The sequence below is a fragment of the Phocoena sinus genome, chromosome 13 (genome assembly GCF_008692025.1).
Source record: "Phocoena sinus isolate mPhoSin1 chromosome 13, mPhoSin1.pri, whole genome shotgun sequence".
NCBI classification, from domain to species: Eukaryota; Metazoa; Chordata; class Mammalia; order Artiodactyla; family Phocoenidae; genus Phocoena; species Phocoena sinus.
This window is the reverse complement of record NC_045775.1, coordinates 35,648,937-35,664,800: the sequence shown is the minus strand read 5'-3', so window position 1 is coordinate 35,664,800 and position 15,864 is coordinate 35,648,937. Positions and strand designations below refer to the sequence as shown.

The 15,864-nt window shown below is 39.6% G+C and overlaps 1 pseudogene; it reads left to right on the top strand.

Moving 5' to 3' along the window:
• Positions 1–2,744: 2,744 nt before the first annotated feature.
• Positions 2,745–10,595, top strand: LOC116764007 (annotated as a pseudogene).
• Positions 10,596–15,864: the final 5,269 nt, after the last annotated feature.

Below are 15,864 nucleotides of genomic sequence, written 5' to 3'. Positions count from 1 at the left end.
CCTTCTCTTGGGAAACTTTAAAGATGAATTAATTTAAAAGACGCATCAGTTGTTATGTGCTCACTCTAGGAGTATAGTCCAGGTAAGCGGTCAAAAAGATCTAAAAGAAAAAAAAAGTTATTAAACCATGTTTCTCTTTATTGACACTAAAGAGTATATTTACATATTAGCCTGCATAACATCTATACTATAGGAAGAAAAGCCTTCAACTTTAAGTTAAAAGAAGAATTTTTGTCATGATTGAGTCTTTAAAAATTAGTTTACCCTATAAAAATAGTCAGTTAAGACCATTTAATCACATTTCTTGTGATTCAAACATCTTAAATTTCCCATATTGGTTTTATGAATTAAATAAATTGCCACTGTTTCCATAACTTGTTTTAAGTAAAAAATTATACATGTAAAATCGTATTCAGCTAATTGGAATGATGATCAATGTCTGTTCAAAGGGTTTAGTTTTATGAAGTTCGTACAGTGTTACAAATCATAAGGATTTAATGTGTTAGCTAAATTATGATTTCCAGATCTTTAACTTTAAAACCTTAGACAAATGACTAAGTTAATTAATAAAAAATTTTTGGATGCAGAGACAGTTCCTAAAAAAAGAAACACAAAAATTGGTCACTAAACAAAATTTTAAGTTACCTTATTACTTAAATTGACAATAGATAAACAAAATTTGCAAATACATTTAAATGATATTACTCACACACCCAAAACTTCGTTATTTTTGCCTCCTCAGATTTGTTAGAATTATATGAAATAAATGCTAAAGGATAAAAACAGATTTTGTTTTTCAATTTTCTAGTTTTCTTTTGTGTCTGAGGAAAGTAAAGTTGGTTACCTTGGTTAAATATGGCAATTAATATAATTGTTTAATTACACTACATACAAAAATATTTTTAAAATACAAATATATATACAATGATAATACATATGATTTTTTGTTTTTTATTAAGAAAGTTATAGTTTGTTCAGATGGCAAATTTACTATGCTATATAAATTGTTTTATCTACTACTGTTAGTTATATTTTAAAATATAAAGACTTCAAATTAAGATCTATTTTAATATTTATATATCTGTTTAAGTATGTGGGATTGAGTACATATTAATGCATATCAATAAGTCCTTTAGGTACTTCCCTAGTGGTCCAGTGGTTAAGACTTCACCTTCCAATGCAGGAGGTGCAGGTCCAATCCCTGGTTGGGGAGCTAAGATCCCACATGCCTTGGGACCAAAAAAAAAAGCAAAACATAAAAAAGCAGAAGCAATATTGTAACAAATTCAATAAAGATTTTAAAAATGGTCCACATCAAAAAAAAATCTTAAAAAGAAAAAATAAGACCTTTACTGCAAATTGTTACATGAATAATACACATAGGGAGTAAAAATAGAATTTGGATCTTTTTTCTATAAAATTAATGTTATTTTATGTACAGATCAGTGGAGATCAGAAAATTATTTTGCTAACTTTTGGTACTTCTTGACACAGTTTTAAATCATTTTTCAAGAGTCTTTACTTTTGAAAAAAAGTTGAATTCCTATCAACCATTGCTGCTTATTGCTATGTTTTTAGAACTTCGCTGCAAGTTGTTTTGTCTTTAGGTATTTATGAATCTGCCTCTTTAATCACTCTCGATGTTGCCTTTCCTAAATTCAGCCCTCAAATTCAGAATAATAGAACTGTTAAAATGCCTTTTACGCCTGAGCTATCTTTCAGTTCCCTAAAATGACTCGTAGGTAGCACAAAGATTTGCTCCATCCCTCAGTAAAAGAAAGGAAAATAGGAATGATTAGGTTTGTCTAAAATTCTCCAAATTTTAGTTAATTAAAAACCTGGGGACTTCCCTGGTGGCGCAGTGGTTAAGAATCCGCCTGCCAATGCAGGGGACACGGGTTCGAGTCCTGGTCCGGGAAGATCATGGTCCGGGAAGATCATGTGGCCTGCAATCCACAGCTATTGAGACTGCATGCCACAACTACTGCAGCCCGTGTGCCTAGAGCCTGTGCTCCATAACAAAGAGAAGCCACCACAATAAGCCCGCGCACCGCAACAAAGAGTAGCCCCCGCATGCGGCAACTAGAGAAAGCCCGTGCACAGCAACAAAGACCCAACGCAGCCATAAATAAATTACTTAATTTAAAAAAAAACAACCTGTATGAGTTCTTTTGTTTAACAAATTTAGAATTAAGAAAAAACTGACAATAAAAAGAGATTTTATCTTCTAATGCAAATTATACTTAAGTAAAATATATTTCTTAAATAAAAATACTTTCTATGATTAGATAGTTTTCAAGTTTAAAGAAAAAAAATGACATGCTCACGTACAAGCACAAAGACTGGTACAATAACTGCCTATCAAAATGTGTCTTCCAGGGCTTCCCTGGTGGTGCAGTGGTTGAGAGTCCGCTTGCCGATGCAAGGGACATGGGTTCATGCCCCAGTCTGGGAAGATCCCACATGTCGCGGAGCGGCTAGGCCCGTGAGCCATGGCCGCTGAGCCTGCGCACCTAGAGATGGTGCTCCGCAACGGGAGAGGCCACAACAGTGAGAGGGCCCGCGTACCGCAAAAATGTGTCTTCCAGGATTCTAGATCCACAATTCCTATTTCCCTTTTTGTTCATACAGAATCTGAATAAATACTAGTGGTATTAATGCAAACACATGGTAATCTTTAGAGGCCTATTGCTCATTTCAGCATTTCACTGAGTAGCCAAAACATAGCTACCTTGTCCGAAAGTATGACGGCAATAGTAAAATGTGTGAAAACTTTAATTGATTTTGTTTTAAGGTTTTCACTAACCCTTGATAGTTCCTGTGCTATATAGACTCTGCTATTGATAGAAAATGTTCATCCCTTTTCAGCTGGTCACCTAATCTTTATAAAATATTGTTGTATTTCTCCTCCCATATCACTACAACACAAACACAGCCACTTCCTTCCTTTACCTGAAAAAAGGAGAACCCTGTGATTACTTAACTCCTATCAGGGAACTCTCCACATCCCTTATGGACCTTACAGAGACTCTCTTGAGTACCCCTGATTTAATTGTGGTGGCTCATCCTTAAAAAGAAAAACTAAAAATTGCCAAGCAGGCTAGTTTAGCACAGTCTTGAATTTTCCCTTGAAATTTAAGCTTCTCACGGAAATTAAATCAGTTCTGATGGCCATATTAATTGCTCTTACCCAGTGCCAGGTAACAAAAGATAAAATATTTGTACTAATAGTGGGTATTGTTTGGGTTAGTCTATGGTTTTAAAAGGCTTTAGAAACAAAGAAGTTTCCTGACCATTACAGGAATCCTTGCAAAATGCACTGTGAAATAAAGAACCTTGAGATGTTTTGCTAGTACCTAAAGAGATAGCCACAATAAAAGTCAGAATTTAACAAAAATCCTTCATGACATTACCCAAAATAGCTGAGAGAAATTAGCCATGATGTAGAACCAACATTCATGGGGTAATTTTAAGAAGTATTGCTCATGATGTTTCCAATGCATATCTTATTTGCCAAATATTTATAGTTCATTCCCTCATTTCCTTGGGACTTTTCTCAAATATAACCTTAAGAACGAGGTCTTTCCTGACCACCCTATATGAAATAACAAACTTCTCCTTCCCCATCCTGCTTTATATTTATAGCAGTTTGTCTACTGTCTTCCCCCACTAGAATGTAAGCTCCATGAGGTTCTCTGTTCTTTTCATTCTTGTTATTTTCAGTGCCTAGAGATGTAGGCACATGATGGGCACAAATAAGTGTTTATTCAATAAAGAAAGTACGCCTTCCTAAGTCCATTGCACTTAGCTTCTCTCATTTATTCATCAAACAAACAATACCTTTTATCTTTCAGGCAGTATGTTGAGATCTGGTGATGAAAAATGACTAGACTTCGAGGTGACTAACCTCGAGTGATAGCCTTCAAGGAGGTTATGGTCCACTCAGAAGCAAACTGACAAGTAAATTGGCAATTAGAGCACGGTGTAATAAATGCTGCAATAGTGGAAGTACTAGACACTGAACTGTACAGCAGACTCATCTAGCCAACTTTAAGGGAATAAAGGAAGAATTCCTGGTGAAAGTAATATCCTAACAAAGACGTGAAGGACAAGGAGTTACTCCAAGTGAAATATTAGTAGAGTCAAGAGTGTTTCACGCAGAGATTGGTCTCCAGAAAGGTTGAACAGTGAGAGAGGCTGTTGTCAGATGAAAGATTTACCCTCCCCAGAGGCACCGATTTGTGTCATGTCTTACATCATGTTGTTCCCTGTGCTGGGAAAGACTGGAATGCCACCCTGTTTATAGCTTAATCACCTTTACATCCTGAAAAACCTTTTGCTATGTGGCTTCTCCTGCCTCACAAAAGCTGATGCTTTTTGTCACTTGCTTTTTTGTCCCATATAATCAGTGTTTCCTCGGTTCTAGCCCTTACCAATATTTTTCTTCAACACTAGATGGAATTCCCTAGAGAACAGAAAATATGTCTTGTATACTTTGTATCCTTAGGCACTAGGAACTCCAAGAGGCTGGCAGAGAGTAGGCACTCGCTAAATGTTTGTTGAATGAATAATTAGTACTGATTCTGTATGTAATTTCTTGATTCTAGTAGTACTTGGAGAAGACAATGACTAGAAAATCCCAGGACTTTCCTACATCAAGAAAATAATGACTGCAAAGTAAAAACTAATATAAATATAGACATAGATTTTATCTATTTTATCTATCTATCTATCTATCTTCTAGCTTTTGCTTGAGTAATAAAGGAGGTGAAGAACCACAAATGTGTCTTATTCCGTAAGTTTATTAATATTTGTCTCCCATTAGTTTTATGAAAGCAGAAGCTGAGACGGGGCTTGATGTGCACGATATTTATTAGGGACCAACTTCTGGCTGGAAGGGGAGGATGTAGGATTGGAGCAAGAACTGCAATGTAGGCTCCCCTAAGGCTCAGGAAATGCCATGGAGAGTTTGACAGCACACACGACCCCAGTCAGAGCTGTTCCACAGTGACCACAAGTATATTAAGAACACCATCAGTTGATCAATACTCAGATGGAAGGGTGTGAGCCTGGATATGGCAAACGGTTTAGGGAAACCCTGATGGGAGTGACAGCTGGAAGCTGTCTGGTCACTGAATTCCGAGCAGCCTGGGTAGCAAGTCCTTCCTTGAAGCAGGACCTCTGTATTCACCACAGTCTTATTCCATGAACGTACAGTCATGATTTCAAATGACGTAGGTTATATTCAAATTTCCCTAACAAAAATATGTGTATCTAAAAACGTGTGGAAAACACCAAAGGTGTATGATGGAAATCAGTATATTGGAATTATACTACAAATACATTTTTCTCAGAGGTATTACTGGATTTGAAGCACTGCCATGTGGCTTCCTTTCTTTAAGTTTGATGGTAATACCTTTAAGTCAGAATTTTGGTTTACTTTGTCCCAAAAGACATCTAACATTTTCCATGGCGGATTGCAGAGCACTCTTTCCTTTGAGGTGCTGTGAATTTCATTTTCCCATCCTTTTTCCATGACCTCAGGAGCCAACTATCCAAACAAACTTCACTTAAACTGATTCATATGGTAGCTCTGTACTTTGAAGTTTAGTGTTGATCATAAAAGAACCATAAAATGATTCTTCAAACTTATTTTAAAGCAATGAAGCCAAATGATTTCTTGAAATATTTTCAATGTAATAGATATTATTGAAGAGTTTTAACATTATAAAAATTACCTTTTAGTGAAAAAAATACTTTTCCTTTGAATCTAAGAATTTTTTCCCTTGTGCTCTTTTTTTCCTATCCACGTTATCCTAGATCATTCTATTCTACTGTTGCTCTTTCTTTCTGACTGCATTTCTTACTGGTTCTAACCAATGCTTCAAGTTTTTCTTCCCTAGCTGTTGTCTTTCATAGCTTGTACGGATATTACTATCAGTAGGATCTAAAGGTCACCAGTTACACATTAAGGGTTAATTTTCCATTAAAGAAGCATTCGACTCTTACAGACATTTGGAAAACTGTCTGCCAGACCCTTAAACCTCAAGACTCTTGAGACTCAGCTGTGCTCCCCTTGTGTACTTAAATCTCTAGCTATCACATGAAGTCATAGTCTTTTTCTTTGTTTTACTCCGCTATAATAGAATGGCATTTGGGTGAGTCCAGCTCAGTTCTTTAGATGCTATTGGAGCACTTGTTTGCAACAGACTATAGCAGGGACTAGAGGCATAAAGATAATCCCAGTCCTCCAGGATTCTGCTCTCTGATGTGGTAGACTTTTGTACCAAGTTCAATGCTAATAGAGAACTATACTCAGTGTTCAATGAGAAGACAAAGAAAAGACACCTAACTCAATATAGAGGCCTAAAAAAGGTTTCTAAAGATGATGACTGCTGATTTGAGTGTTAAGGGATGTTTAATAAGAGTTATCCAGTCCCATATTACTAGAGCATCATGTGGGGGGCACAATAGGGGGTCCATAGGAGTAATATATGCCATGCCAAGTAGCATCTATTGTATTCTATAGGACATGGGGACCACTTTTTAAGCAGAGAAGTGCCTTGTATTTTTGAAATATCATTCTCACTGGCATGACATGGAGGATGGCTCTAAAGCAGTGGTTCTCAGTGTGCCCTGGACTAGCAGCTTCAGCATTACCTGAGGACTAAGAAATGCAAATTCTCAGGCCCTACTCCAGACCTACTGAATCAGAAACTCTGGGATTGGGGCCCACCAGTCTGTGTTTCAACAAGTCCTCCAGGTGATTTTGATCCAGGCCAAAGTTTGAGAATCACTGCTCTAAATCAGCAGGAACATTTGACAAAGTCTGGAGCGGGGCTCAGATTAAGAAGGAATTCACCTCGGGTGCAAAATTTAAGAGGGTGCCAAAATCCTCGGTAACCAAGATAAAATGTTAATGTAACATTTTGAAAAAATTAAAATGAATGCCAAAAATTCACAATGTTGTGTTTTAGGGCCCTGTGTTATTGTGCAATGGGAACAGTTGTTTCCAATCTGCTTGGGGTTCCCAGGGCCCACATAACTGTCACATTTCCCAGCAGGTGAATTGGGTAATGTGGTGTTCAGGCCTGGCTTCAAGGGTGTGAGACTTGTGCAGCTGAACACGGCCCCACATGCAGAAGGACCCCACATTTAGAGGGGCCCCCCAATTGGTTTACTGCTCTGCTGTCACTGTCTTGAAATTCTTTATAATTTTTAAAGAAGGGGCCCTGTAGTTTTAGTTTGTACTGGGCCCTGCAAAGTTTCTCTGGAATGGTTTCTGGATGTCTTTTTGTTTTCCTTCAAATTTTACATTAGCATAGAAGAAATTCAGTCTTCTTGCTGTTGTAGGACTTTCATTAACTTGTTCCACGTGGTTCAAAATATGCTAGGACATTTTGATAACTGTATATAGGGCACAGATTTTTCCTTTTGCCTCAGGCTCCAACATGGCCCAACACAGTACTAATCCGGAGACATTTTTCTCACGACAAAGGTGTGCTACTGACATCTAGTGGGTAGTGACCAGGGATGCTTCTAAACATCCTACAATGCACAGGACAGCTTCACAAGAAATTATTTGGTCCAAAATGTCAATGGTGCCAGGGTAAGGAGGTTGTTAGCAGTGTCTTGAATTGGGACAATGATAGCAAATATGGAACTATCTAGAACTTGGTGATTAGTCAGCTGGGAGGGAGTGGAGTTCAAGGGAAAGAAAGATTCTCAGAGTTTTCGCTTGTTTAGGGCACAAGTTATATGGAGAATTTGGGGGAAGGAGCTAGTTAATTAGAAGTAAAGCAAAAACAGATAGGAGTTTGAGGCAGGGCATCCAAATAGAGATGTTCATTTGAAGGCCAGCATCTGAAGCTCTGAATAGAGAGAGTTTAGAATGGTCTACAGGTACCTCTATTATGGTCCTCTGCCCTACCCAAACCTCTAGGACAATTCCACCCCTCCTGCTTCAGGGAATGGACACCACAGCTCAACCAGAGGAAAAAGAAGGCAATTTTTGGCTTTTTAAGTCCCACATGATTTTTCTGAAACCCATGGCAGAGAAATAGTTTTGTGTATTTCAAATTTTTAAGCCCTAAAGAGCACAAGGTATAGAGTTCATTGTCATGCTATAAGTAACAGGCTGGGATAACAGGCAAATCCAAGTGCTTTTCTCTGAGATGAAATAAAAATTCCTCAAGTGGGAGAAAGGGAGGGACAAAGGGGACGCAGGGGAGAGGATGGCTGGGACAATGGGATTGGGTTGGGGCACCAAGTGGACAGAGCAGAATCAGTATCAGCAGCCAGCACATCCCCACTTGCAAAGGCAGCCCTCTTTTCCAATAGCTAAGACCACTTGAAGGCCCCAGGATAGAAATAAAGCCCCATCGCCTATTCTTGGGTAGAGCTGAAGGGATCCACAGTCCATTACAGACAAACGCCAAAGTAATCTCCAGCTTCTTCAGTTACATTTACTAGGCAAGTTTCTCTAGAACTGTTCCAGGGTGACTTTTTTTTCTTCTTCAATTTTTATATCAGCAGAGAGTGAATTCACTTTTCACCCTAAATATTTTCAAACTTTTTATTGCCATCAATAAAAGGCAAGGATTTTTCTTTGTTAAGTTTATGGGATACATTTTCTAGTTACAAGATAATTTTCTACATTTGTTTGTTTATTCTTTAACTATACACCTGTGGGTACCGCTGAAGGCAGAGATGTTGTCTTGTTCAATATCATACCACTAGACCATGGCACAGTGCACACAACATAGTAGGGGGGTCTGTAGTGGATGCTGCGACGTGCTGCCCAGATCTCCACTTTACCACCAAGGCATTCATTCCCTCAGATGTGGCTAGTCTCAGCTGCGATGGCTCATTACCTGATCCAATACCTGGTTCATGCAGGACAGAGGCTCTGTCCCTTGCCAAGCCAATGCCAGAGCTCCCAGTAGGATTGGCTAAGGCCTCTGTAGCAAATTCATCCCCTTTCAACCCTTTCTGACCAGTTCTGTTTCCCTCAAGTCCTTACAAAAGTTGTTCTCAAGAGTACTCCCCAGTAACCCTCCTTTATGCAAATCTCTGCCTAGAATCTGTTTCCTTGGGAACTGACTTAAGATAATGTTTAATAAATATTCGTTGACTAAATGGATGAAGGGGTTCTTCCATTGTAAACTATGAGGTTCCTCACCCTGAGCAGAAATAATTGTGGAAAACTCTGACCTTTATTTGTAGACTTAACATTTTATTTTTATCATCTCAGGCCCTAAAAGTCAGAGCTCACACTCAAATCATTCACTCAGCTTCTGGGTCATGCGTGACTTTTCTATGATGACAGTATCAATACACAGTTGTTTTAGTTATATTGTCGTTTGGTCACCAGATGGCAGAGGTGACACGCAGAAAGCCACTCTTTCTGGCCCTGGGTCACCCATTCCAGGATTTAACATTAAACCCAAATTACCCATTTAGTACCGTTAATTCCCCAAGACCTTGTTATTACGGCATTGTTTCATTTTGTAGGAAAGTGTCACCGACACACTTGGCCTCATTTGCATATAAAAAGGAGGGTTTCAAATATAATGGAAAGAGCCCTGGACTAAGCATCTGAACCACTGCACATTGGCCATTTGTTCCATTTGAATATGTTTCTCCATCAGTACAATGAGAATCCCAGCCCTGCCTGCTTTAAAGGTCTGTGGTTAAGGAACAAATGAAAATGATTGGGGTTGAGGGAAGGGGTCTGGTTGAAGGGACCACATGTGTTCCTCCCTAGTCCAGGAGAGCTCTGAGTATGGGGGGCCAGGATGGCGTCCTGTAGGAGGTGGAGGGACTTTGCCTGGCTTCTAGGGTGAGGGGCTAGTCTAAGCCAGACTCCTGGGCTGGGCAGTTACTCCTCCTCTTGTAGCATCCTCTGTAGCATCCTCTGAGGTATGCTCCCTTCCTAGAACAGCACAAATGTTTCCTGCATGCTGGGGTACATGGTTTATTTCTTCCAGGAATCCTCAACTCCTGCCCTTCTTGCTTGTGTGGGCTACCAGATCAGGAAGAAATAGCTGGGTTTGCACAAATTTTTCACAATGCTATGGGATGGGCCCTCACTGCCTGAATTTACCCATTTCCACACCAAAGTCCAGGCATAGGCAGAGGCTAGCGCCAGCCAAGCCAGGAGAGCTTGGTTCAGGCTTACATGTGCCCGCTAGGTCTCCCGTAGGAGGCCGCAGCTGTCGGCCAGACCTGGCCCTATAGGAACCACCTGCGACCAGAAGGCCGTGATGAAAAATGCAGCGGTGCCGAGGAGATGCCGCAGGACTAAGTGGAGTGCGGTACTGGGGGCTGGGGAAGTACGACCTAGAGGAGGGCACTGCAGCCCCAAACCGCAAGGAGTCTGCTAAAAAGTACACCCCCACCTGGCGCTGCGTGGAGGGAGAGGAACTTCGGTACTCACATGACACAGGATACCCAACACCGCATCCACTTCTACCACTGGGCCAAGTGGCCATTCTTCTGTTCAAATCCGACTGAAAACGTGGATTGTGCCAGGCACCCAGGGATCTGCCCACAAATAGGGACTGCAGCCTAAATTCCAAAGATCAGAGACTGAATCTTTCTGCCTTGCTAAGAGAACACCTTGATCTTTGAACCTTTACTGCGATCTTTTGTACTGGTGCTGTCGGTACTAGTTTATTGTGGTTAAAAAGCAACTAGCAGGGCTTCCCTGGTGGCGCAGTGGTTGAAAGTCCGCCTGCTGATGCAGGGGACGCGGGTTCGTGCCCCCACATGCCGCGGAGCGGCTGGGCCCGTGAGCCATGGCCGCTAAGCCTTTGCGTCCGGATCCTGTGCTCCACAAAGGGAGAGGCCACAACAGTGAGAGGTCCGTGTAATATTAAAAAAAAAAAAAATCTATTCTTTAAATTAAAAAAAGAATAGAATAAAAGCACCACACAAAAATCCCAGCTACACAGGGTTTAGTTTCACCAGCCCTAAGTCTGTCTGAGCTAAGGGGCTGAGGGCAGCCTGCCAGGTGAGTAACCTGGAGCTGGTCTGGCTTTGACACTGAGGTCAATGGAGGTGTGCAGCTTGGTGTCCACACTCTTCTTTTTCAGTTAGGGAGTGTATTAGTTTCTTATTGCTGCTGTAACAAACACTACACACTTGGTAGCTTAAAACAACACACACTTAAAATTTTTTTTATAGTTCTGGACGTCAGAAGCCTGAAATGGGTCTTATGGAGTTAAAAATCAAGGTGTCAGCAGGGCGGTGTTCCTATCTTTTCCAGTTTCTAGAGGCTGCCTGCATTCCTTGGCTCGTGGCTCTTTCCTCCATCTTCAGAACAGATCATGCTAAACCCTGCTTCTGTTATCATTATCTTTTCTGACTTCAATCCTCCTCCCTCTCATGAAGACCCTTGTGACTGGGCTCACCTGGATAATACAGGATAATCTCATCTCAAAATGTGCTTAATCACATCTGCAAAGTCACTTTTACCATGTAAGATAACACATTCACAGGTCCGAGGATTACCACATGGGCATATTTGGGGAGCCTTTATACAGCCTATCATAGAAAGTACTGAAAATTAAGTGAGGGGCAGTGAGCCCAAGAGGGCTTGTGGTTGAGAGTCAAGTATAAATGGGAAAAATAACAGACCATTTATTGCACATGTATTCTGCTCCAGAAACCCTGATAGGCACTTCCCTGTGCTATCTCATTTAATTCTCACAAAGATGTAGCAAAGTAGCTATTATTACAGCCATTTTTAAAAGATGAGAAAACTGAGGCTGAAAGAGCTTAGTTTACTAGTCAGTGGTAAAGCTTCACACTTTGGTCTCTGACTCAATCCTTTCTCTTAACCTCTAGAAAAATCAGTTGTCTCATTTGCAAAATGGAGACAGTAATTAGCTCATACATTTGTGTGAGAACTGAGTGAGCTGACCTCTGTGAAGGGCTCAGAAGAGGTGTGACTCGTGGTGAGTGCCCCATTAACACTGGCCTTTATTGTTACCATCTGCCAGAGCTAACCTTCCCTGGTCCCTCCTGGCTCAAGTCCCTCCTCTCTCAGGCAGGCAGAGCCTCACCCAGTTCTAAGCCAATTCTGCCCAAAGTAGGCAGAAGCTCTGACAAAGTAACCCCAGGAAAAGTAGGCTGTAAGCTCTGAAATCAGTGTGCTGCTGGAGAGCTGGTACCATGAGACACTAGTGTGGAGCATTCAGTTGAAAGAAGATACTATTTTTGTGTGATATTTAAAATAAACTTGAATGGCCCTTTTTGTAGTCTTTCTAACAAAAGTGCCTACGGAAGTGAATTGGGCTTTTCCTGAAAGGGGCAAGAGTGTTAACTATGTTTACTCACACCCCAAAATGCTCCAAGCAGCTACTCTGCTGGATCTCGACTCAGTCCTGCCAGAGGCCTAGGACCACTAGGAGTGTCTTCACTCCAAACAAAATCCTAGAAATCATCCCCGATTCCTGTCTTTCACTTATTACTATACTCAGTCACTGAGTTCTGTCCATTGGGCCTCCTAGTCATCTTTTAAATCCATTTAAGTACCTTTCATGACAAGTAGAGCAGTTGAAAAAGAGTATTTGGGGGTACTGAAATACTGCGCGTCCGGAGCCTGTGCTCCGCAATGGGAGAGGCCACAACAGTGAGAGGCCCGCATACCGCAAAAAAAAAAAAAAAAAAAAAGTATGCAAATAATAAACTGGTGCAGCCACTATGGAGGTTCCTTAAAAACCTAAAGATAGAGCTACCATATGATCCAGAATTCCCACTCATGGGCATATATCCCTCAATGTTTGTAGCAGCACTATTTACAATAGCCAAAACATGAAAGCAACCTAAGTGTCTATCGACAGATGAATGGATAAAGAAGACGTGGTGTATGTGTGTGCACGGGGAGTAGAATATTACTCAGGACACACAATGGAACATATTTCTCAGCCATGAAAAATGAAATATTGTCATTTGCAGCAACATGGATGGACCTAGAGAATATCAAACTAAGTGAAGTAAGTCAGACTAAGACAAATATTATGATATCACTTATATGTGGAATCTAAAAAATAATACAAATGAACTTATTTACAAAACAGAAACAGACTCACAGACAAAGAAAACAAACTTATGGTTACCAAAGGGGAAGGGGGGGAGGGATAAATTAGGAGTGTGGGATTAACAGATGCACACCACTATATATAAAATAAACAACAAGGACTGTATAGCACAGGGAACTATACTCAATATCTTGTAATAACCTATAATGGAAAAGAATATATATAACTGAATCAATCACTTTGCTTTACTTTTGAAACTAACACAATATTGTAAATCAACTATACGTAAAAAAGGAAAACAAACTTAATACAATCTTTACCTTTTCCAAGAGATTCTATATTTTACAAACTTTGTTTTCTTCCCTTGCAGGACCCAGCAGAGTCTTACTCTCTAAAATTTATATTAAACTTTCCATCTCTTCCTGTGCTAGAGATTTCTTCTCCAGATGTCCCAAAGAAACAGTGGTAGGTATCTACAAGTCCCCTCCTCTGGAGAGGACTGAGAATTGGGATTGCCATATGGACTGGGTGATGCAAATCTTCCTCATTGGTCTTTCTCAGATATAGTCCATACATGGGCTCCCAAATGATAGATGTTTTGGGGTGGCAGAATAATGTGGGGGAAATAAGACTGCTTTTTGCAACAAAAATTTAAAAAAAATTTTCTTTTCAAAAGCATTTTAATCAAAGATGATGCTATGTATTTAAAATTTTTGTGTTTTTCCATCTGTGCCCAACATAATTGCTGCCTTTCTTCAAAATGACAATAATAAAATTCAGCTGGTAAAAAATATTAAGTTTTCGGTAATTTGAGGGTGTTCCAATTAGCAACTCTACAACCTGCAAAAACAAGCCTTAAAAGAAAACTCTATTAAACTAGTGTTACACTAAAGTTTAAGAAGAAAAAAGTTCACTCATAATGTTACCAGCCTGATTAACTGCTTTTCAAAACACATTATTTTCCAATTCTTATTCACAGTATCCACATTTTTTTATCAAGTTGTAAACATAATGTATATATGATTTGCTGTTCTAATATTTCCGGGTCATATTATTTTATAACTATTTTCCTTATGACTTAATTTTTAAGTTACTCACTGAAATTTTCTTTTAAAGTTTAAATATTTGATTTTTTTGTAAAAAGTATAAGCAGCACTATGAATTTTAGAAACATAATATTGAGCAATTTTCATAAACAAAGTAATTTTCTATTTGAATGTTATGCTTCATAATAAATATAGCATTTAAACTGAGCTGACAAGCTATTCTAACACACTTTGGGTAGAAGTTAATAAGCTAAAATCTATTTGTAAATATTTGTTTTATGTATTTTTCTGGATGAATTCTATATTCCACATGAAAAAATATGCTATCATTCAAATGGTGCAGAAATAAACAACATGGAAAGTGAGGGCCTCCTGTAATTCTACTCCCAGGAAAACCATTGTCTGGTGAACATTCATCCTGGCTGAACTCCTTATTGAAAGGTGGAAGTAATTCTGTAGTTTGCTGCCACATAGTGGTAAGGTAAGCATCATTGCACATTAACGCTGGAAAAGAACTTGATGGTCTATTATCCTAACCCAACAAGTATATTTGCTGAGTTACTCACGCTAAGCACTGTACTAGTCAATAAGGACCTAAAGATGGCTCCTGTCTTGGAAAAGTTCAGAAATTAATAGGAAGACTGACAAGCATACAAATGACTAGCATGTCCCAACAAAGTGACAATGCTGAGACAAAGTGACAAAGCTGAGACAAAACTACTGGCAGTAAAAACAAGAATTTCTTGTCAGGTTTCACTGAGGAGGTGACATGTGAGATGTATCTTCAAGTGTGAGGAAGTTTTGCGGGTGGGAATAAGAAAGACCTTCTGAGGGACTTCCCTGGCGGTCCAGTGGTTAAGACTTCGCCTTCCAGTGCAGGGGGTGCGGGTTCTATCCCTCCCTGGTCAGGGAGCTAAGATCCCACATGCCTCCCAGCCAAAAAAACCAAAACATAAAACAGAAGCAATATTGTAACAAATTCAATAAAGACTTTAAAAAATGGTCCACATCAAAAAAAAAAAAAATCTTAAAGAGAAAAATAAAAAGCAAGAAAAACCTTCCAAGCAGACAGCACAGTGCATGAAAGATCAGTGCTTTCAGGGAATACTGAGAAGGTCCCACAAGTTGGAGGCTGGTGTTTGGTGAAGGAAAGAAAGAATACATAAAAGAGCGCCATCATGTGCTTTTAAGTAGGGAAGGGATAAGATCAGAGTTCTTTAGAAAGGAAAAGTTTGGGACTTCCCTGGTGGCCCAGTGGTTAAGAATCCGTCTGCCAATGCAGGGGACACAGGTTTGATCCCTGGTCCTGAAAGATCCCACCGGCCACGGAGCAACTAAGCCCGCACGCCTAGAGCCCATGCTCCACAACAAGAGAAGCCATCGCAATGAGAAGCCTGTGCACCGGAACAAAGAGTAGCCCCCTGCTCTCTGCAACTAGAGAAAGCCTGCACGTAGCAACGAAGACCCAACGCAGCCAAAAATAAAAAATTTTTAAATCAAAATAAAATAAAAAAAGAAAGAGTTTCAAGAACATCTAAAATGTGCCTCATTCATAACAAACCTAACAAACCTTTTTTTTGTTTTTTTAGGGAATTTGCTTAATTATTAAAATAAATATTTACGTTGAGAATACAGTTAATTTAGTAGCTTTCTTCACATATTTGAGAGTCACAGCAGTTTCATTCATGTTTTAAGCAGTTGAGGTGGTAAAGATTCTACTTCATAGGAAATGAATTACATTCAATGACTCCTCACAACAGCCAACTGGAAGA